Raw genomic sequence first — 21409 nt, 5'->3', positions numbered from 1 at the left:
AGAGTGATTCAAAGTCAAAGATTATTGGTCAAAAAGGATATAGTTGAAAGCATCGACAAAGACGCTAAGACTTACAAGTGGATCTACCATGTTTCTAGCTCAAAAGAGGAGAGTTTTCATTCATAAGAAAATAAAAGATTTTCTCGAAGTTTTAGAAGAGTTGAACAGTCAGAAAACTCAATCATACTCGATTTCACAAAAGAAGACTGAAGAATATTCATTCTTAAAAGAAAACTTTACTCGACAAAGCAATCCAGATATCGAATTCCTAAAACTTTGACCAAGTCGAGCAGCATTCATCAAAGGAGGCCTCCTTTGGTAGAATCATTTCCCTGTCTTACAAAAAAAAAAACTTTCTTTAGCTCCTCGCAGCCTTTTTAAGAAAAAAATAAATAGCCTCCTCTTTCTAAATCACACTGACCAATCTTGGGAGGGAATCTTAGTATGAACTACATTTTGACCCTGATACCAAAGGAAAAAAAGAAATATTTGGGATACGTAGGCAACCTGAGAAGTTACTTTAGGCCCGGTCACGCAAAGAATAAGTGTATTCTTTTAAGAAATATGTCATTTAAAAAGGAAAATCCCATATTGAAAGGTTCAAAAGAAAAGAATGTCAAACTAAGGGTATTATAAAAAAGAATCAAAAGAATTGATAAAAGAAAAGTATGCCAAATTAGGGCATTTAAAAAAATCAGAAAAGAGATAATATCAAACTAGGGGCATTTTGGGAAGTTGAACCTTATATCTTCTTTCTAAACCATATCCTAAGCCCACCTATTAAGTCCTCCTGAATGCTAATTGACTCGGTTAAGGTACAGGGAACCAAGAAGTTGTTGAGTTGGTTATTCAAGATCATCAAGAAAAAAAGATAAGCCCACTAAGTCGAAAACTCGAAAAGACAACTTAGGCAAAATTTAGGACATAACCATAAAAAAGAAAGCCTGCTAGGTTGAAAACCTAAAAAGGCGACCAAGGTAAAAATCAAAACATCATCAGAAAAAAAATAAAGCATGTTAGATTGAAAACCTAAAGAGGCGATCTAGGCAAAAATTAGGGCATCATCAAATTAGTGGAAATGTCTAATCAAAAAGTGAAATTCAGAAGAAAACTCATGCAGAAACTAAGAAATGTATTACCATTCAAGCCACAACATTCAATGAAAACAATGTTGAAGTTGAAGAAACTTAGAAGTCATTTTGAACATTGTAGAATATTTAGGAGTATGTTTACTTGTTCAAGTGTTCGCCAAAGGAAAATGAAGAACTATCGATCACTTTAAAGAGAAAGATCTTCTATTCCAATAATTATCAAGATTTTAAGTTCAGCTTAAACATTTCTGAAAAAAAAATGATCAAATTCCTTATTGAACATATGATAATCTTAAGAGTATTAAATTTAAGGGAATGTCAGTTCTTCTATCTGTCATACATCAGAGTCCATCAATTCCATCAGTCTCGTAGTCAAGTTCTAGTTAAAGCCAACCTTGAAATTAGGGGCATTTTTGAAAGTCATTTAATTCCAAAGTTTTGTCTTTAATCACATGATAATAAGGAAAATCTTATTTAAAAGTCCGATGAAATCCAATGATAATTATAAATCCAGATGCATGATAAGCCAATAAAAGCCCGATTTTTTAAACTTTGAGCTCAATTTTAAATTATAGAATGAATAGGCTTTTTGAAGTGCATGTAAATCTAAGTTCGAGTCTGAAAAACAAGACTCTAACTTTTTGAATCATAGAATAAGTAGGCTTTTTGAAGTGCTTACAAACATACGTTTGAGTTCGAGAAATGAGACTCCAACTTTTTGAATCATAAAATGAGTAGGCTTTTTGAAGTGCCTACAAACTTAAGTGCGAGTCCGAGAAACGAGACTCCAATTTTTTGAATCATAGAATGAGTAAGTTTTTTGAAGTGCCTACAAACTTAGGTTAGAGTCCGAGAAGCGAAACTCCAACTTTTTGAATCATAGAATGAATAGGCTTTTTGAAGTGCCTACAAACCTAAGTTCGAGTCTGAGAAACGAGACTCCACTTTTTAAATCATAAAATGAGTAGGCTTTTTGAAGTGCCTATAAACCTAAGTTCGAGTCTGAGAAACAAGACTCTAAATTTTTGAATCATAGAATAAATAAGCTTTTTGAAGTACCTATAAACCTAAGTTCGAGTCCGAGAAACGAGACTCCAACTTTTTGAATCATAGAATTAATAGGCTTTTTGAAGTGCCTACAAACCTAAGTGCGAGTCCGAGAAATGAGACTCCAACTATTTGAATCATAGAATGAGTAGGTTTTTTGAAGTGCCTACAAACCTAGGTTCGAGTCCGAGAAGCGAGACTCCAATTTTTTGAATCATAGAATGAATAGGTTTTTTGAAGTGCCTATAAACCTTAGTTTGAGTCCGAGAAACGAGACTCCAATTTTAATATGATTGTTTAAGTTTCTGTAAACCTTAGCCAGAGTCTGAGAAACGAGACTCCAGCTTTGTTTGAATCATATTGAATTAACAAGATTGTTTAAGTTCTTTAGTCCGAGAAGCGTGGCTACAATAGGTTCGAGTCCGATAAATAAGACTCATACTTTTTCGAACTCTAAAAAAGAATTTCAAATACCAAAGTTCCTACATTGTTATGACTCCAATTACCTCATTATTTAACCTTGCCATGATTGCTTTCGTTGCATAAACACATTTCAATTTTGAATCATTATTTTCAATAAGAGAAGATCTCTAGGACCTGACACATTTTTACTCAGTTTCACACAGTACACGCACTCACACTTGCACTTTTTAGTCAAGGAGAATTTTTTAAAATTCAAGGATCTGACACTTTCAATGAGAGTTCTCGCTCAATGACCTGACAACCTTTTAGTTCGGGGAGAGTTTTACGCTCAATGATCTGAACACCCTAACGAATTGCTAAATCAGGCTGCAAAATGAACTTTCACTAGCTTTGACATTCGGATATCGTACTATCTACCAAAATAGATTTTTTATCTAGTTTGCTTCAACCCTTTGTCAAAGAGGAGCATCTGTAGACACCCTATTTTTGCACTCGCCTGATTAATCAACTCGTCAACCCGATTACAAAGATTCCCAATGATGGATGTTTATTCCAATACTTTATTTTGTTACCAGATATGTTTCAGAAAATAGGATGAGATATCTCAAACTGACAAAACTATAGAAACCACGCTACGCTAGGAAAATATAATCCCAAAAGCCTAGAAATCATCTTACAAATAAAAAGAAGCTTCATGGTAAAAATCATTAAAAAATGATCAAATTATCAAAATACCCCTAACATCAAAATATCCTTAGAGCTTACAGTACACTTCGAAAAATCCATTCAAACATATAAAACAACAAATCGAAACCAAATAAATCATTTCATCAATTTTCATAGAATTCGATAAAATTATGAAAATAACCCTCATAAAGTTCACAACCATTCCACATAAAAAATTTCATAAATGACACAAACCAATATTTTCATTGAATTTCTTACGAAAAATCGATTCTTAAACATCCTAAAACATAAAAAACCGACCTAAAACACAAAAAGTCCTCTCCGAGGGTAAAACGGTAATTTTATAATTTTTATAATTAAAATTTTTGAAATTAATTAATAAATTATTAAATAATTAAAGTAAAACATTAATAAAATTAATTTAAAATTTTGAACCAAAAAAATCGATCAATCAGCTCTCAGGCAAAATTGTTGATGGTTGCCAAGATATTTATTCAAGGACCCCTCCATTTGGGGGTCTAAAGAATTAAAGGTATAATAGAGGGGGGTTCTCTAAAAAATTAAATTCAATCAAGTAAGACTAAATTCAAGATATTAAAGTCAATCAAGTAAGATTAAAGTCAATCAAGTAAGACTAAAGTTTGGGGTCTAAAGAATTAAAGATATAATAGAGGGGGGTTCTCCAAAAAATTAAATTCAATCAAGTAAGACTAAATTCAAGATATTAAAGTTAATCAAGTAAGACTAAAATCAAAATTAAAGTCAATCAAGTAAGATTAAAGTCAAGATATTAAAGTCAATCAAGTAAGACTAAAGTCAAAATCTTAAAGTCAATCAAATAAGACCAAAAGTTAAAATCCTAATAGAGTTCTAATTAAATAATAATTTTATTTAACAATCCTAATTAAATAATAACTCTATTTAATAGAATTCTAACAAAAATATAATTCTACCTAAAATTATTCTAACTAAAATATAACTCTACCTAAAATAATTCTAATTAAAATATAACTCTAACTAAAAGAATTATAATTAAACACTAATTTTATCTAAACAAACACTTAAAAAATCTATAAATAGGGGTCCTCACACCCTATTTTCGTATAAAAAAATAAATCCTAAGAGAAATAGGTCAAAAAAGTTTCCCTATCCTCCCATAAACCCTAATTTTGAAACCCCAACTCCTTACCTAACACCCATACTTCGATTTTAGCTTGAAAAATACCTAGAAGTCCTTCAAAAATATCTCAAAATCCATAAAAAATTCGAAGAATCCAGATCTAAGAAAGAGATACCTTGCCTCAAAGATCAGAAATCAGATGCGGAGACAGAATGAAGCAAGGAGTATGATACAAGGAGCGGTTTTATCAGATCTGAGGGAATAGAATCGTTGCGTTCGGAGGTAAAATTTCTTTGATTTTTTTTCATCTAGGTTTTTTTTTTGTTAACAATGTAGTCTTATTTGGGATAAGTAGAGACCGGCATTGGCCGGGCGGGGTTGGTGCCTAACACCTTACAACCCTGTAATGTGATCCCCGGACTCAGTTTTTCTTTAGTAGATTGGTCATTTTTATCCGTTTCGAGTCTATATTCGATTCCTAGACCGTAATAACTAGGTGGCGACTCCCAAGCCTAAAAGGTCAAAAGCGGATCCGCGTACTCCGCGGATCGAGGGCGCTTTCACTCACTTTTCAAGATTTGGTCCATCATCAACTCAGTCAGATCTTCTTGTTTGCTCTCTTTGATTAAGCTTCCTTTAATTTAACAAATTTGAATTTGACCTTTTCTCAACAGGTTGGGTAGCGTATTTAGGGTAGAGGCGCAACTAGAAGAGTTGGTCTTATATTTTTATTTCTTTCTCAATTAAATTTCAGTCTCCGAAGTCCTTCTTGATCAATGGTTTCCATTTGCATTAGCACTAATGAAATTAGTAGCTACTTTTTTGGAAGGTGAGGTACTCATGTGTGATCACGGATTCGAAAGAAAATGATCAATTTCTTATTGCATTAATGATAATCTTAAGAAAATTTAAAGGAATGTTAATTCTTCTGTCTGTCATTTATCAGTATCTATAGTTTCTCGTCCATATTTTCTAAGTGCAATCCATTCCATCAATTTTATAGTCAAGTTTTAGTTATAAGCCAATCTTGAAATTAGGGGCATTTTTGAAAATAACTTTGATTACAAAGTTTTTGCATCATCAAAAAGAAAAATCTTCCTCAAAAATTTAAAAATCTTGTAGAAGCCCAATGAGTTATGAATTCAGGTGCATGATAAGCCAATAAACGTCCAATCTTTCAATCTTTGAGCCTAATAATACTGTAGCTCTAACTAACACAAGCCCGAGAAGTGTGGCCCTAGTAAGTTCGTGTATGAGAAATGAAATTCCAACTTTAATATAAGTTGTAATAGGATTTTTTAAGTTATTGCCCAAACCCAAGAAACGTGACTCTAATAATTCGAGTTCGAGAAATGAGATTCCAACTCTTTGAATAAGGATTTTTTAAGTACCTACAAATCCCAGCTTGAGAAATGTGGCCCTCTAGTTTTTGAATAAGTTGAATAAGGATTTTAATAAGTTCCTGCAAATCCTAGCCCGTGAAACACGGCCCTTCAATATTTTGAATAAGTTGAATAAGGATATTAATAAGTTCCTACAAACATCAGCCTGAGAAGTATGGCCCTCCAGCCAATTCGAGTCTGAGAAACTAGATTGTAACTTTTCAAATTTTAAAAAATAATTTTAAATAAAATTTAACGAAGCTCCTACATCACCTGATTACGATAATATTATGACTCCAACTGCCTCATCATTCAACCTTGTCATAATTTTGAAATTTTGCTTTTATTGCGTATGTGCATTTCCATCAGTGAGAGATCACACTGAAGGATCTGACACCTTTTAGTTTGATGAGAGTTATACCCTCAAGGATTTGGACACCCTGACGAACCCCCAAATTAAGCTGCAAAAATGAAATGTCATTGTCTTTGCCATTCAAATGTAGCACTATCTACCAAAGTAGATTTTCTATCTAGTTTGCTTCCACCCTCTATAAAAAAAAATGGGTGTTTGTAGACACCCCATTCTTGTATTTATTTGATTTGATAATTCGTCACATGTTGTGAATTCTTAATGAAGAGTAAAAAAATATACAAAAAATTCAAAAATTTATGAAAGGCATTCTTCCCATTCCCTTTATTTTTCTCTTAGTCCTCCTAATTTCAACTTCTTTCCTTAACACATTCAACATAGAATTACGCACGCTTAGGATCGCTACGCCATACACTTAATTTAGTAAGTATGTACGATTAGGTTTGCTACACATTTTGATAACCTAGAGATCACGTGACACTAGGAAAATATCTTTCAAGACTTAGAAATAATCATATTAGTACACAAAAAAATCGCAAGATAAAATTCACAAAATTTGACAAAATGGCGAAAATACCCATTGTGGGTCTCACGTCTCCGAAACGTCTTGAAAATATCTTCATTAGCCTCAGGATGTGATTTTGAGTCTAACTAGACTAAAATTGATGAAAACAGAGAATTTTACGAAGAATTACAAAAATGACCAAAATGCCCCTTCATATTTGACTTTTACTTTTACTTAGAGAACTTTGATTCCTAGGAAAATGCGATAGAAAATAAATTGAACTTTAATTAGATGACCGAAATCAAATTAAACAATCAAAATTGAAAATTTTAACTTCAATTGAACGACCAACTTGAAATTCTTAAATCAATATTCAAATTAAAATTTAATCGACCAATCAACATTCAAAATAAAATTCAATCGATCTAGCAAAAGTAAATAAAAATTTAATCAATCCATTAAAGTGAACATTAAAATATTAAATTAATCGATGAATTTAGCCTAACATTGAGCTATGGGAGTGGTGTGAGTCACGATGTATGGGATCATACTCCTTTTCTTCTTTTCCATTTAAACTCAAATACAATGAGAAGATTCTCTTTTTGGTATGGTCAAAGAAGAAATAAAAATTAAAAGAAAGAACCAATAAAACAAATGAAGAGTAAAAAAAGAAAAAGGGAAAGTAGAAAAAAAAAAGAAAAGAAAAACAATGATTATCACTCATTCTCATGTCCAAGAGAGATTCATCTCTCCCTCTCTCTAAAAAAAAGACTTCAAAAGAGGAAAGAAAGAATTAATAAGAAAGAACAAAAAACTCATGTTTTTGGACAGCAACAATAAGAAAGAAAAAAAAATATTCTGGAGCAAGAAGAGTAAAAAAATAAGAAAGGAAAATAGAAGAAAAAGGAGAATAGAAGAAGATTATTTTATCTTCTTTTCCAAACCTTCTTCAACCAAAAAAACTAGCCCCAACGTCTCTCACATTCTTTCTTTTTCTATTGAACAGCAAGAAAAAAGAAAAATAAATCACTCATCCTTCGTCCAAGCCTCCAATGTCCTCATTATAGTAGTTGTTCACCCTCTTTCAGGTCCCCACTTTCATCTCATCTCACCTCTTTCTCATCCATCTCAGCCATCTATCAATCACCATAACACCCATCCGTTAGCGTCACTAGCGACCTCATCATCATCGATAGTAGCCTCTGTCCACTCACATCCCCAACATACCTTCTCCTTCATTTTCTTCCCTAGCCATTACTCACACCCCAGCCCCACTCAAGTTTTCATTTCTCTCGATTTCACCATTTCATCATCTCCTTCACAACATTCCCACACCTATACTTGCAACCCCCTCCATAGTTCTCTTTCATACTTTTTATTGACCATCTCTTTCTCTCATTCCTTCGATCTCCATACATCTCTCAAATTACTCTTTTGTGCCTCCATCTGGTTTAGGTCATTCATGCACCAAAAACCATTAGACTTGGAAGGAGAAGAGTGTGTTCTCTTTATAATCTATGTGTTCTAAAGATATCCACAACGACCACAATCATCATTGATAGGTCCTTTGACAATCGAAAATAACAACATAGGTAGGATGATCAATTTGGTATATAAATGATTTCGATTGTTTTGGCATTTTTTTGTGACTATGTGAGATAAAAAAACATTCCCATGAAATAGATTCATAAGTGAGTCGACTCACTGTTTTAAGGTTGGTACATTGAGTTCGAAAGATTTTTCTAAAAAAATTGAGTCGATTTTCTAATTTTGGGGTCTTTTTTTTAATCAATTTAGTGTGAAAATTTATATTAAACTTAGCCAAATCAACTCATTGATTTCGAGGGCATCGGTACGGTGATCAAGTATGGAATTTTCACGTTCAGTTAATTGGTAGATTCATTGATTTTTTAGGCACATGGAAGGATTTAAAATGATTTTTTTTATAGAAATGCATGTGACTCCACTCTTTGATTTTTCTATGTGTTGTAGGATTAGAATGATGTTCTTCTCATAAATATGACCATCAAATTGCTCCATTGCTTCCCGTATACATCAAGTTGCCAAATTAACTAGAATTATGGCTTTTAAAAAATTCCTTAGTGTGATTTTAGAAGATGAGAATATTTTGATTTGAGGGAATCGTAGCCATGGGATTTGTTTGGCAATTTGGCATAATGATTCACTTGACCGATCCGCGTGTAAAATAATGACTAATTTGATAATTATCTATGCTTGAGATCAATAATCAATTTGGTAATTATTCATGCTTGAGATCGATGACTAATTTGAATATTATTTATACATATGGTATTTTAACTGAATTTTATTTTTTTAATCAAAACTTGTCATGTAAGCCTTAGGGTATTGGATGCGAATTGTGCTTTTTCAAATTGTTCATTTTTTCCTAACATACGGGTTTCGAGGAATTGTGTGATATTCGAAGAGATTATGGCCATATGATTTATTTAGCAAATCTTGTATAAATTGATGATGATTGGTCTTTAGTTGGACTTTAGTGTTGGCCCGTTGACCATATGATAGTTTTGGATTATAGTAGAGACCGATCATCTTGATCGGGCGGACTCCATGCTTAACACCTTTCGAAACTTGTTATTTGATCTCTTACTGATTTCTCTTATCTATGGATTGATCCTGATCCATTTTAGAGTTATTTTTGGTTCCTAGACCTAAACTAGGTGGGGGCTCCCAATTCTCAGAAAAATCTCAAATTCACCAATTGGACTTCTTTTCACTATTGAGTGAAAAAATGTCAAGGCGATTTCAATGTCTCCCAAACTAGGTGACGAAGCGAAAGACTAAATAGTTTTAAAGTCATAATAAGAGGTTGCTAAATTAGCCATAGATATCATAGGCTTTAATATTTGATTGAAAACAGAACGTTTGTTATCACTTGTACTTATGGACGGAGGTCAAATGACTAAGAAAACCAATACACTTCTTATGCAGAAAAAATAGCCTCGCCTCACGAGGCTGAACAAATTGATGCATATAGAGACAAGAGAATGCATCCAAAGCATCATCGATCGAGGGACTCATACAAAAACTAGTGGGGACACCTTGATCGAAGTCAAACTGATGTGCATATCGATCTAGATTGTATGACAAAGGTATCTATATACCTTTAATAAAACTCACCTTGAAAGAAGATGTAGTGTACAATAAGAAAATAAGCTCAGAGAAATCAAGAGAATCTCTGTTTTTAAGGTAGATAATACTACTAACATCGGGGCACACATCAATCGGAGAAATGCCTTTAAGAGTACACCTGTAAGGTCGAAAAGTGAAAGATGATATAAGTCCAAATATGGAATCAAGCTAGAGCTACTCTTAACATTAAACCATCACCACGCTCAGGGAAAACAGTTAGGAACGTCATCAGTAATAGCCAAACCTAAGCTAAGTATATCTCCATTTTAATAGATTTGGCAAATTCACTTGTTAGGGGAGCATATTTTAGAAAATGCTCCCATAGCCACATTTGTAAGAAAAAAGCATTAAGAAAACTCTAAATAATCTCGCACCCGTCCAAATGATTTGCATCCTCAATGAATAAGTCGAGATTCCTGTAAAAACTACTTAAGAAAATCACCCCTATAGGAAGTGTAGTATCGGACAGCATTTTCACAGCTAAGGGAAGATGAAATCTTGAATCTTTTCAGAAGGATAACATTCAACTATGTGGCGAGACAACCACAATGCGATCAACGAGGTGACATTACAAGGTTCACCCTAACCAACCCCTCGCGTAAAGCCTTCTTCAGTAGAGAATCTATAAAAGTGATGTATTCACCCGACAAATTTTGCATGACTTGAACAGTCATTCTTGGTACGTTTGTTTAGAGGGTTGATGTTTCGCTTTAATACTGCAATACAGGCAACTAATCCATCAACTAGGCCCTTTTCGTTTGTAGACAAGGAACTTAAATCTATAGATTTAAAGTATCCATGAATAGACAAACCAAGAAGGACATGAACATCTTCTAAAGACACCCGAACCTCTCCTCAAACACAAATAAAAGTATGACTTCTACTACTCCTACGCAACATTAACATCAATAGACCTTCAATGTCTTTCTCTACTTTTAATTTTCATGAGGTAATTAAAGCATCAACAAGCCCAACGCGATCAAGCAACTCAAATTTGTAATTGTTAGCTAAAGTTTCGGTTACCCATTCTCCCCACAAATCGAAAAGATGAGCATGAGAAACAAGGGTTGTTGTAAAAGTAGAAAATTCATTGCATTCAAAAGGAAAATAAATTTTCGTAGAAGTAGGAGGAATCACATCTTCATAATTCCCCTCATTTGAAAGAAATTCACAAGAATTTTTCGAAGGAGATTTGTCATGTTCGGCGGAGGCGGCATATTCAAAGAAATTGTCGTTAAAACTAAGGTTTTCCATGATTTCTTATGAAAGAGAATAAATGAAAAATACCTTCTAGTTCCTAGGTGGAAGACTTTGGGGCCCAAGGAGAACAATATGTTGAAAGAGAATGTAACACCCGGAGTTTTTGATTCGTATCTCGAGGAAAAAAATAAATAGTGGAATTTTAAGAAAATCTTGAAATTAGGATGTTTCTGATTATTTTTAATAGAATCTGACCTCACCATTGGATTCAAAATGATCTAAAAACATACTTTAGCTTGTAAGCACGCTCAAGTGCGAGTCCGAATGTGAAAGTTGCAAAATCCTCGATTACCAAGTCGGATTAGGCTAAAATAGTGACTTTTTGCTAGAAAAAGAATTTTTAAGATTCAATTATACCATTGGATTCGTAACGAAAAATTATTGAACATGAACTATTTATTTGTCATTTTTGGATATCAGAATGTCGAATTATCGTCAAAAATGAAAACGACATCAAGTTTAAGGGTCACCTCAGGACAAAAATGTAAATTTTTTATAGAGACATAATTTGTAGAAATTGACTACACTATTAGATTTGGAACGAAAAATTAGGCGAAATAGAGTATTCATTTTTCAGTTTTGGAGTCCGGACAGTCAAGTTATCGTCGATCAAAATAATTGAAAAAATGTCGAATTCGTCCCAAATTTTATATAAATAATATTTTAATTTTTTTTATCTCATCTTCCCCAAACTCGTCCATACAGCCGCGATAATAAACGAAAAAATTCATTTTTTCTTCCGATTTTCCACCTCAGATCCCTCGCAAACGGTCCACTTTCGACAATCGCTGCAGAAGAGAAAAAGATCCGCAGCTGCGCTCTTTACAAAATCCACCCAACCTCTTTCCATTTCACTTTCTTTTTCATCCAATATCGTCAAAAATAAGCCGTACGTATATACGGAGATTTCGTAACTTCGACCTCGGATTTCATCCATTTCGGGGTCAAACCGTCTTTTGTCGTAGAAGGGAGAAGAGACGAGCAAGCCGAGATCTTCAAAACCACTAGGCCTGATTTAAAAATTAGCCACTTCAAAGTTTGATCTATCTCGATTTTCGTGCCGATCGTCTCGATTTTCGCGCACATGCTTCGATCCTTTCGCCTAGAGATTGTAAGGAACTCTCAATTTATATTAATAATCGTAGATTGTGAAAATTGCATTTAGGATTTTATCGAAAAAATTTTGAATATATTTATAAAATATATAATTTTTTTTTTGTTATTTCAAAAATTCACACTAGAAATTGCATGTTTGATATGTTTAATTGTATTTTTAACAAATTATACATGGGTAGAGTATTTTAACGGGTTATTTTCATAAATTAGGTCTTATGCACTGCTCGGACCCCGTTTTGATATAAAATTTGTATTCTTTTTCAATATTATTGATAGAAATAAATTCTATAGTTGAAAAATGTGATTTAATATTCAATGAACTCATATTGAGTTGATGAATATCATAAAATGAATATTTTATTAAAGAGATTGGAAATTGTAAAAATCGAAAAAAGGGAAAAAGGGTATGAAACGGTAAAATGTCAGAGTCACACCCGAGGGGTGATGTCTGCATTTTACGTTGTTGTGTTGTGTGTAGGTTGGTGAACAGATATCCAGGGATAATATTACTGGTTGCATGTTTATTTACTTTCTATTAGCGCGAGGCGCTGTTTACGTTTCCGTTTTATTATTTATTTTAGGCCGGGTGGCCACACTTGCATGGTAGGAAACTGGATATCCATTCTCAATCTTGTATTGTTAATTTTTCTTTTGTTTTCAAATGAAAATAACATATATATATATATATATGTAGCTATTTTGTGAGCTGTTAAAGAGTCTGTGAATGCCTAAAGGGTAGTGCGTCATATCATCTGGAGTGGTGTACTATCTTGGGATGTACGGTAGGGACCACCAAGCTCATACGTGGTATGGGACGCGTATGAGAGTGGAGTTACAACTAGAATCCGGGTTATTCCTCTCTATCTTTACCAGTGAACTTGTAATGTAAAGGTGGTCGTATACGAATGGTTTATATATTTGGGAATCACATGCACGCCTGATAGGCATAGACGAAGATGATTGGTTAGTGATCACTAACAATCTATAGTAGTCGAACGTTCTGACACATCGAAAAGAGACCCATTGCTTACGGTCACGTCAAACGGCCAGCCTGAGCCGGATAAATGGTCAACCAAGCGTGGTAAGTGCAGCGACCGGCCATAAAATCAGGAACTAAAAACCAAAGAAGAATTGTAATATCATGTCCCGACTGGGAGCGATCCAGTCGTGAATCCCAACTCTCTAATTCCAATACTCCACCATTGTGTATTATGTATCTGTTGCTTATTTTGATATATAAAATGAAATCCATGTTTAATGTTTCCATTTGATCAATTAGATTTGTATAAAAAGATAATGTTATAGTGAGTAATGATGATCGATGTAATGTGAGTTTTAAAATATTTAGTTGCTCATCCCTGGCTATATGTACCAGTTAATCGTAGTTTCTTCTTTAAAATTTTGTATATTTTAAAATGATTCAGTATGTTTATTCGTTCATGTTAGGAGAGATTATTGGCAGAAATTGTTTGTTTCCCTACTGGGTAACCATTGTTACTCACCCTTTCCTTTTTCATTTTTTAGTTTCAGATTCAGAGCTTGACGAGGCAAGTATAGAGCATGTATGAGGATCATCTGGTTGGTCAAATAGACAACTAGAGTCCGTCACCTGGTAAGTACTAGGGTTATATCCCCTAGTGGTGTCAGTTCCCTGAGATAATCTTATGGATTCTGTCTTGAGTGTTAGGATTTCTGTTAGAGTGAGGAATTTTGTATAATCTTGTATTCTGGTTATTCTTCCGCACTCTAATCTTTTGTACGTTATTAGACGTATATAAGCTTCCGCTAGTATTATATTTTGTATTTGTATGCAGGATTGTATGTCGTTTATCAGGTGTAGGTTGAACGCCTTAGAATGCTAACATAAACAGAGGAGACCATGCCGAAATTTCGAGGTGCCACCTAGTACCTCGAGATCTGACATGAGGATTTGTGTTAGCATTTGGCGGGACGCCACAGAGACCCATGAATAAGCTTACTTATAAGAATTTTGTCAAACATTTGGAAGGACCTTTGGAGGCGCCATGAGCTTACGATCCCAAGGTGCCATGTATTGAAAGCAATAAAGGCTTATGATCTTTGTCATACATTTAGAAGAACCTTTGAAGTCGTCATAAGCTTGTAACCCCGAGGTTCCATGCTTGTGTGATCTCAAGGCTCATTTTATTGAGAGCACTAAGGGCTTATGACCTTTGTAGTACTATTTAAAGAGCTATTGAAGACGCCATAAGTTGTTGACCCCAAGGTACCATAAGCATTTGACCCAAAAACACCATTAGCTTGCGACCTAAAGGGGCCATGCATTGAAAGTACTAAGAGCTTATAGTCTTTGTCATACATAGAAAAAATCTTGAAGGCACTATGAGCTTGCATCTCGAAGGCACCTCCACTAAGGAGCCAAAGGAATTTCTCCGAGTACGTCGTGCATCTCATAAAGTCACTTAGTAATCAATTTCATAAAAGGCGTCGTGCACTGCGACATTGCACAGTTTGCACCTCAATTTAGGTGCCGTGCACCACAACGTCATACCATGTACGATATCAATTAAGTGTCATGCGCCACTATATTGCACCATGTGCACCCTAAACAAAGGCGTCGTGCACCATGATATGCAACGTGTGTGCAAGGTGTCGTGGGTCATAAATAAAGGCGTCGTGTGTTGCGATATTGCATCATGTGCACCCTCATTAGGTGTCGAGGTGGTCATTTCTCCTCTCTGGGCACCATACGTTTATGCTCCCCTATGTTTTTACAAATAAATGACATCGAGCTTTGTGTACTTTGTGATAAAATCAATCAAGGAACTAATGAGTATTAACATGCCCACCACATGACCACACAAGAAACATATGCACTCATGCGTTGCGCAAGGGACTATTGTAGATATGGGCAATGTGTTTATCACTTGCCGTCATCGTGATTTGCCACTTGGCAATGCCAAAGTTGCCATATGTCACCAACAAAGCCTTCACATGGTGTCCTTCGAGAGCTTAAAGTTCTTACATTATGAAAAGAGCATCACTCTGACATTTTAGTCACAACGCCCACATAGAAACACCTATGGGGAAAAGGCCTAGCCCCATAAGGGTCATATGGATGATTGACATGTTATAGAGACTGGCAGTACTGACATCCGCAGGCTTTTAACAAGGTGCAGTACAATCTTTTGCTGGACTTGACAGTGATAGGTCGTTGGCATCGTATCAGGACATGACCTTACCTTGGACCTGAAAGTAACAACTCGCAACAATTGTGTTAGGAGGTTTGACTAAGAGAAGTCTCTCTTCCCTTCCATTATAAAAGGGAGCTCGAGATTACTATAGAAAGGGTTGGACTCTCACGTATAATCATGTCAATACTTCATCTTCAATTTATCTAGGTACAACAAGGTTCACACGACTGGTTTACAAGTTTAATGGGACTTTGGAATCTTGTAATCACCATTATCATATATAAATATCAAAGACCTGATCCATGTTATTCAACAACAAATATATAAGTTATGTTGACAAACTTATTACGTTATATTGTCAACTTGACTGAAAATAATTGATAGATATATAACATTTACAAATTCGATTTATGTAATTTAATTATATGTGCTTATTTGAAAATTTTTGAGTTATTTAAATATTACATAATTACTATATTCTAATTTCAATCTCTTTGAAAAAAAAGTAGATGTTGTTTTTATTTGTGTGTAAGTGGCTGTGTGATAGAATATTAATTCTATTGAAAAATAATTGAAAGGAATTGAATTCATTGAAAAATATATATATATATATTTGTTTGTGTACCAGATTCAATCTTTTGCAATTATTCATATTAAAAAATTATTTTGTAATTCTAACTCTATATTCTATTGTGATGGTAACCAAACAGATACCAAATATAGTGCTTTTAGCCGACATATATTAAGATTTATGTTGACAAAATTGACAGCGATTATGTTCACAAATATGAAAGTAAAGTTGCCAAATATGTAGTTTATGTTGACAAATATATTATTAAAGTTGAAAATTATAATACGTCATGTTGACAAATTTATTGTCTTAAGAACTTAAAAAAAAATTTCCAGAAAAATGAAAGAAGTAATAGTAGAAATTTCTTGATCACATCCAGATCATTTGTTGATAAACTTCAGTAGTTCTTATCAAATCTTTCGGATCAGGAGAAGAATTCTTTTTAGGAGATATGTTTTGGGTCTGTTTTTAATCTCGATGTATTTAAAACACAAATTACTATCATTGTACAAATGTTGCAAAGTTATTCTCTTATCGGTCTCACTTATTAACCACTATTTTCCCTCTTATTGCTATTTGTATGTCCTTGTAAGTCTCTCAATAGGTGTGAATTGTGTTAGGAAGAATGCGAGATACCGTATAGAGAATGTTAGAATTATTATTTGATTGAAGGATGAATGGAGACTCAAAACCTACGACATTATCTCCAAAGTTCTTAAAAAAATCAATTACAACTCTCATTATTTTTATCATCCACAATTGCAAATGCTAGGGAAAAAATAAAATTATTTTTATCCATACCTATGGTAGAAAGGAGTATTCCACTATATTTACTTTTTAAAAAGTCCCATCAATTATTACCATTGGACGGAATTATTCTTGTAACTTCTGACAAAAGGCACAAAAGTCCAATAAAATCTTTGAAAATGTTTTTCCCTCCCAACAGTTATAATATCTATAAAGAATTCTAAATCACATGTCTTTAGCTTAGCAGAATAACTCATTAATAATTGGTAGGACTCACTGTAATTTACGTTGATATGTAAACGTTAAAAAAAGAGTGTAAGTATTTTTGTAGATACTTAATAACATAAAGAAAATAATAATCATCATTTACATGTTTAATCAACAATATCAAGACTTTTGTTGACATAAGAAATTTTTTTTTTTCAATATAATAATGTGTTTGTCAATGTTAATTTACGTGTGCAAATGTATGTAAGATCAATCAATGTAAGGTAAAGTTGACAATATAAAGAGAACACTTTGTCAACATAATAAATTTGTTTTGTCAACAATATATTTACGTTGTAATTACACAGCATATTCAGTAAATAGTATATTAAAATGGTCATACTTTATTTAGACACATTTCCTTTACTCTTAAAGCAACTTTGTAGTTGATATCAAATCCATGATAATGTTGAATTTTCGATGTTATGTCTTTCGATTTTATTGATGGATTATCACGTATTTTTTTCTTGATCAAATCCGCAACTCATTTCATCAAAGCCTGCAAATTCCCTAAGCCCTTCATTTTCATTTCACAAGTGTGCTTGTTTTTCTATCTTTACTTGAAATTGGGGTGTGCCATCTAGCCTTGTAATGTAAACACGTCATTGACAATCATTTTCTTTACTTGAACATATAAGATGATCAGGTGAGCTGAGGTTATGCTTGAGATCGAAAATATTGTGGACCACATGTCTTCAAATCCTTTTTCAAATATTTGGCTAACATAAAATTTTATTTCCTTCTTGTAAAGATCTTCATTATATTTGACAGAGTCAAAGTCAAATCTTTCAAATACTGAGTCATCTTCTTCTATTTTTTTTATATCTTCTGAGATCAAGTTTTTCTCTGTTGAGTCAAAATATCCAAATATAGGTTGGGTGTCATTCTTCATTTCATATGTATCTTTCGATTCATAAATATATCCCAACAATTCATAATCGACTTTTTCATTTACTAGTACAATATCAACTACTCTAGTGTTCAAATCTCTATTGTTAACATGAATTTGTTCTTCGTTGACATTTCTTATTTTTTTGCTAATATTTTTGTTATATTAAAATCACTTGCAGTGATAAGAATTTACTTTCCATTGAGATTTATTTTTTCATCTACTGTTACTTTTGAATTATCCATATTACCTCTTTGAATTAAGTTATCTCTCAATCCAAATAATGATGGGAACATTTCTTAGACATCAGTTGTTGATTCAAGTAGAAAATTCTAAGTGTCTACTTATCGATATCACATGGATAATCAAGGCAATAGAGTCACATTCTCTATCAATATCACATGGATAATGAAAAACCAAAATTTTAAAGGTAATTCTTGTTCTTTCTTTGTTAATTTCGCTCATTTGTAAAAAAATTTCACAAAATTAGTAAAACATGTTGAAGCAGAACAATTTCTTACCATCCTTTTACCTCCTTTATAAATACATCCTCTGATATTCTCTTCAATGAATCCATTATAAAAACATAATAGATCAATGCTTATATTAGATTCCATATTTCAGCACAACCTAAAAAATAAAATAACATAGAAAATATAAGCATTTAAATCATTTATAGTAGATTTGTCAAAGATTTACCCAAAAATTGTCATCTTATATTAAATGTTTTTCAACATACAACTAAGGTTTGTCAACATACAACGTGCTTTGTCATATAAATATTCTTTAAAAGTATTACTCAAAACTTGTCAACCTTAAACTCAATATGTGTCAACATACTCTAGCCCTTATGTCAACTTATATCCAAAGTTTGTTAACAGCTCGCATACCTTGTCATTTAAATATAATTTAAAAGCACTTGTCAAAACTTGTTAACCCCCAACTTTAATATTTATCAACATTTTATAGCTATTATGCCAACTAACAACCAAAGTTTAACTAGACATTTTGTTTTGACTTTCATTGTTCAAGGTTAATCTACATATTTATATGAGTTTCATTGTTCAGGCTTACCATCATGTGTGATGCATCGACAAAAAAATTTGTTTTCAACAATTTGTTCAACCATCCACCAAAGTTTTAATGCATCAACCAAAAAAAGAATGATAAAAGATTTTAAATGCATCCATCAAAAGAATATTAAAAATAAAATGTCAGCATATTAAATGCAATAATACTATTTTAGGTTTTAAAGGAAATTGCATTGAAAATGTATTTCGAAGAAAATCATAGCTTGCATGGAACAAAGTTTTTTTCAAAATAAAATATTTCAATAGATGGATGAAAGAATTCAATGTGAAAGTTGTAGAATTTAAAAAAGAAGAATAAAATCTCTTAGAACATTCACCATCACTGGAATCATCACAATTGGGTTGACAGGTTGATCAATCAAGCGAGTGTACAAAAATTGGGTGTCTACAGTCTTTCCTTTTAAACTGAATGTTATTGAAGCTAGAGGCGTCTTCTCCTCTACAATATGACAGATGTTAAGAGTTTTACTTTATTATGTGACTACTATTTATTTCTTATTGTGAAGCTCACTCCCATGTATTTTTTTAATTATTATTTTGCGAGACTTATTCTGGTATGGAGTAGCCGACCTCCTACGATAAGCTCTCTCTTGTATTTATTTATTTATTATTATTTTGCTGAGTCTTATTCTGGTATGGAGTAGTCAACCTCTCACTACAAGCTCACTCCCTTGTACGATTACAAAATTAGTAAAATAAAAATTAAGATGTTAAATGCCAACAATAAATTCGTGCTACATAACAATTTTGCTCAATGTATAAAGTGACATCTTATTGCGTTGGCAAATACAATCCACAAGCATTGTTACTGACTTAAGATTAAAAGAAATAAAAGAAAAAGTGTATTTGGGACATTTCAAAATAGTTATCAGACAAACTTTAAAAGTAAAAATAAATTGAGCTTTCAATGTGAATCTGTCTCCATCTAACTCTTTATTTTTTTAGTGGAATTGTAGCAAGAATTGCCTCAAAGGAATTGAAAATATTTGACCCTATAATTAGGGCTTAAAATGGATAGGGTTCAGGCCGGATATTGGTCTACTCATATCCATATCCGGATTTTAATTTGGGTTCAAATCCAGATCCGGATCCGACTCCGATCCTATTAGTTCAAATCATGTTAGATTTTTTTTGTTTTATTTTTTTACTTTCATTAAACTTATATCCAAAACCGATCCAACCGAATTAATTAATTCGATTTTGAAAAGAAACTTTGACTACTACACCTAATACTCATTTGTTGATGAATGATAGATTAAAAAATATAAAAATATAACATACAATATACAATATACAAAATAATATATCATTCGAATATAGGGATGGACCCGTTTCTGACCCAGGTAAAGGGACATCAACTCATATCCGACCCATATTTTAATTCGGATATGCTTGAAGTAATCAAATCCGCTAAAAATCGAATTCAGATCACTCGAATTTCAGATAAAATTTGACCCATTTTAAGCCCTACTCATAATATACAAGGGAAAAAAAATATTAATCAAATTGTAGGGAATATTAATTTTAAGGAAAATGTTAAAAGGAGTTGATTTTTAGTGTTGGCTTGGAGGTAATCATGAGAGACATTATTTAGTGGGATAATCCTTTTTCAAGGGATGGAGTTGTAGAAATTGATCTAGGATTTAGAGAAGATAGAAAGAAAAAAAGAGAAGAAATTCCAAAAAAGTATATTTTATTCTTGCTTCATTCCTATTTATATATTACATGATAAATAGGAAGAGAAAAAATGACATGACATAAAAATATAAATAAAAATAACTATCGATGATAACACTCCCCTTCAAGTTAGTGCACAGATATTACACATACCCAACTTGGTGATGACTGAGAAGGTCGAAAAGAGTTCTAAAACAAATAGAAGATTCAATTTTCACCTTTATGCAACCCTAGGGTTGTCGCCCACCATCCTAGTGCTATTGCTGATCACCTAGGAATCATCTAGGACTGTCATTAGCCACCCAACAACCTCCTAGGGGCTAGTGCACATCAACAACCACCCTATAGGGGGGAATATCACACCACTCCAGCCACCTCTACGGGTTGTCGGACGCCAATAGCCACCTCTAGAGGTTGTCGCACATCATCCAACAACCTCATAGGACTGCCTCTAGTCACCTAAGGTCACCTAAGGTTGCTTCAAGTCATCTAAGAGTTTTGTGAATCTCCAACAGGTAACTTTTTACTTGATTGGTTATTACAACCCATGTCACCGTTGTAATAGTCTTCAAGGTGAGTCAGAATTATATTTTTTCTAAATGTGGATATAAATTCAACTCTTATGTCGTATGTGATTCGTTAATATTTCCTAGTAATCTCGTGTGATCTGGATTTTCTACGAGTAGTTTCTTTTTCTTCAAACGGTCTATTATAATGAATTTGGATCCTTACAAGTTAAAGATGAAAATTCAAACCTTCAGATCACTATAGTCAAACTCGATAGCACAAACTACTTAGAATAGGCTCAATCTACAAAATTAG

This window comes from Akebia trifoliata, chromosome 3 (genome assembly GCF_017979445.1).
Source record: "Akebia trifoliata isolate Shusen 1 chromosome 3, ASM1797944v1, whole genome shotgun sequence".
In the NCBI taxonomy this organism is placed as follows: Eukaryota; Viridiplantae; Streptophyta; class Magnoliopsida; order Ranunculales; family Lardizabalaceae; genus Akebia; species Akebia trifoliata.
The sequence above is the reverse complement of the archived record's forward strand: the minus strand, read 5'-3'. Positions refer to the sequence as shown.